Source organism: Leptonychotes weddellii, chromosome 8 (assembly GCF_054177405.1).
Source record: "Leptonychotes weddellii isolate Sample4059 chromosome 8, ASM5417740v2, whole genome shotgun sequence".
Classification (NCBI taxonomy): domain Eukaryota; kingdom Metazoa; phylum Chordata; class Mammalia; order Carnivora; family Phocidae; genus Leptonychotes; species Leptonychotes weddellii.
In genome coordinates, this window is record NC_138376.1 from 24,266,824 (window position 1) to 24,270,982 (window position 4,159).

A 4,159-nucleotide genomic window follows, 5' to 3' on the forward strand; every position below is an offset into this window, starting at 1 on the left:
AACTTTTGTGTCAATGATAGAGGATAAGAGGTATGGAAACACATTTCCTTGGAACCTGAATAGTGTTAATTATAACAGATGTTTAGGCTTATGGTCATGCTGTGTATAGTAGGCAGGCTTCTAAAATGGCTCCCAGTGATCTCCACCTCCTGATGTTCATGCCTTTGTGTAATCCCCCTCTTTGAGTGTGGACTAGACCTAATGACTTGCTTGTAATGAACTGAATATGGTAAAAGTGATGGTATGGCACTTTTTTTTTTTTTGCAATGGACTTTTATTAATGGTAAATTACAATATATGTCCTTTCCCACCTCCCACCTTCACTCTGCCCAGCCCCCCAAAATTAACAAGAAAAAGAGCAAATATTTGGTAATATACCAACAGCAGTATTACTCTTTTTGAAGATCACATGTGCCAGTAATTTTATTTTTTAAGATTTATTTATTTATTTTAGAGAGAAAGAAAGAGAGAGCTCACACAAGGTGGAGAGGGGGTGGAGGGACAGAGGGAGAGAGAGAGAATCCTCAAGCAGACTCCCCGCTGAGGGCAAAGCCTGACCCAGGGCCCTGAGATCATGACCTCAGCCAAAATCAAAAGTCAGATGCTTAACTGACCGAGCCACCCAGGGACCCCAATGTGCCAGTAATTTTGAAGGGCCACAGTATACTTCAGATTTTGCTGGCAAGTATTTCTGGCTTTCATGGTAAGTCTTTCCACCATTTGTGGGCCTTAATGGAATATTCTCTTCCATTGTATGGCTCTGACTTCTTGGTATCAGTTAGGGGGTATTTTTTTTTTTTTTTTTGATGGAGAGAGACACAGCGAGAGAGGGAACACAAGCAGGGGGAGTGGGAGAGGGAGAAGCAGACCTCCCGCAGAGCAGGGATCCCGATGCGGGGCTCGATCCCAGGACCCTGAGATCATGACCTGAGCCGAAGGCAGATGCCTAACGACTGAGCCACCCAGGCGCCCCAGTTAGGTGGTATTCTTAAGTCACTGATCTTACCTAGATCATCTTTACATTCCAACACAGGAAATACCTGTTTCTCACATCTCAAGAAAAATGGAAATAAATCATCCACAGGAGCTGCACTGAAGCAAGTATCATTCAAAATAATGTGAATATCCACATCCAGGGAATGAGGCCGCACGATATAATTTCTAAAGCTTATGAAAGCTTGGTGGAAGAGACTAGCGTTGAGTCCATAATCAACACCCAGTTTCTGAATTTCTTTTCTCTTGTAAAACTTGTCTAAGACTTTCTTTACTGCATGCTTGTCCAGAGGGTGGGTTAGCTTGGCCCCAACATTGCCATCCATGTGGGGGCCCTGAGGTTTCACAGTTGGCTGCACAAACAGGGACGTATTCTGAGCTTTGGAGCTTTCTGAGACAGAGGAGAGGACAGAGGCAACCGCACACATGCCCCAGAGTCCCAGGAAGGGGTTCAATATGGGCACAAAGGGCAAAGAAGTCGGCTGCCCCGGGAGCCAAGCCCACAACAGGGCATACTGGGGGAAGGACATCAAGGCTGCAAGCCCTAAAGGAGGGTGGCTGGAGCAGCCTGGGACTTAGCCTGGGATGTCACTTCTAAGATCGAGTTATAAAAGACATGACTTTCATCTTGCTGGCACTCTTGCTGGTTTTGATGAAGCAAGCTGCCGTGTTGGAGAGGCCCACATGGCAAAAAACTGAGGGTGGCCTCTGGACAGCAGCCAATAAGAAACTGATGGCCTGAGTCCAACAACCTTTAAGGAACTGAATCTTGCCAACAACTGTTGGAGTGAGCTTAGAAACAGGTCCTTCCCTAGATGAGCCTTCAGATGAGACCACTGGCAACACCTTGATTGCAGCTTTGTGAGATACCCTGAAGCAGTGGATCTAGCTAAGCTTCTCCCAGATTTCTGCTCCCCAGAAATCATGAGATAAATATGTGTGCTGCTTTGGGCTGCTAAGTTTTGGGGTAATTTCTTTTACAGTAATGGATAACTAATACACTGTGCCAGAAATAAGTGTCAGATCCTTAATAACAGAGAAATCCATATAACTTTTCCAAACTTACTCCTTTTGTATTATGACATGTGGGGACCTCTTAAATGTGGAGCTCACACCAGAGTCCCTTCTTGTGTGGGTATAAAAATGGTGCTAGGATTAGTCCATCAGTCTTCAAATTTTTTGCTTGCATGTTTCCTAAAACAGTTTGGAAAACTATGTGACCTTTCCATATTTTTTTTTACCTTATATCTAATTGTTTCCCTTGTGAGTTTAAGTAACTACAAAGAGTATAAAAATTCTGATGTCTTATAAATATTGACATTTTAAAGATTTTTTTGAAAAGATTTTATTTATTTGTCAGAGAGAGAGAGAACATAAGCAGGGGGAGCGGGCAGGCAGAGGGAGAGGTAGGCTCCCCACTGAGCAAGGAGCCTGATGCGGGACTTGATCCCAGGACCTTGGGATCATGACCTGAGCCGAAGGCAGGTGCTTAACTGACTGAGCCACCCAGGTGTCCCAAATATTGACATTTTAAAGTAAAACTGTTCAGGGGCGCCTGGGTGGCTCAGTTGGTTAAGCGACTGCCTTCAGCTCAGGTCATGATCCTGGAGTCCCTGGATTGAGTCCTGCATCGGGCTCCCTGCTCGGCAGGGAGTCTGCTTCATCCTCTGACCCTATCCCCTCTCATGTGTTCTCTCTCTCTCATTCTCTCTCTCTCAAATAAATACATAAAATCTTTTTAAAAAATTAAAAAATTATTAAAAAATAAAGTAAAACTGTTCATATTATTCTTTTAATGTATCCAATAGAATTAAAATGCCATCATTATTTGATATTCAACATCCACCTTTTATTTATTTTTTTAAAGAATTTATTTATTTATTCGAGGGAGAGAGACAGAGAGAGAGATCACAAGCAGAGGGGAAGGGTAGAGGGAGAAGCAGACTCCCCTGCTGAGCAGGGAGTCTAATGAGGGGCTCAATCCCAGGACCCTAGGATCATGACCTGAGCCAAAGGCAGATGCTTAACCGACTGAGTCATGCAGGTGCCCCAATATCTGCCTTTTAAAAGAGATATGAATAGGGGTGCCTGGCTGACTCAGTGGATAGAACGTGTGGCTCTTGATTTCAGGGTCATGAGTTCAAGTCCCACTTTGGGCATGGAACCTACTTAGAAAACATGTTTTTAAAAAAGTTATGAATAAACTCTTCTTCTGCAGTGGAGATTTTATTCCTATTTCATTCACTTCCACCACAAAATTTTATCTTAATTTAATAAATGTGATATCTGAAAGTCTTGTAATGATCTCCCTATACTTCTCTGCAACAAAATATATTTTTAAAAATTAGTTCCTTCTATTTTTTTTTAACCATAACATTCTAAATGTTTCAATTTTTCTTCTGGGTTGAACCATTAGCAGTAGCACAAACAGATGAAAATCACATAAGTATATCATAAAATTTGATAATTAATAAATATTAATATAAAATGTTATCCAAAATGCATCTCTAAAATGAGTTTTCTGGGGCGCCTGGGTGGCTCAGTTGGTTAAGCGACTGCCTTCGGCTCAGGTCATGATCCTGGAGTCCCGGGATCAAGTCCCGCATCGGGCTCCCTGCTCGGCAGGGAGTCTGCTTCTCCCTCTGACCCTCCTCCCTCTCATGCTCTCTGTCTCTCATTCTCTCTGTCTCAAATAAATAAAAATAAAAATCTTTAAAATGAGTTTTCAACTAGTTCATGTGTCATTGAATCATGTTGCTGGAATGAGGCAGCATTAATTATCAATTCCTTTTCTATTTTTTCTTTTTCATCAGAGTAAGGGCTGAGAGTCCTTGTTCACATAAATAAGTAAAAGGGAAGGGAAATACTTTTATTATAGCAGTAACACTCACTTCTTTGAACCCCTTCTAAATTATATGTCAAAAATCACATAATGAGCCATCATTAAAAATATTTTTAATGATATTCAAGCTGACAACTCAATTATATTCTCTTTTAATTTTGTTGAAAGCAAAGAATTGGAAACCACCTGACTTGCTAAAGGATTCATTACTCAATCATTAAAGTCATTTTCTTTCAAAAACAATATTCCAAATATTCCAAATTGTACTTCTGTTTGACAACCCAGATATTTTCACATTTCCTCACCTTGAGAGAATGGCATATA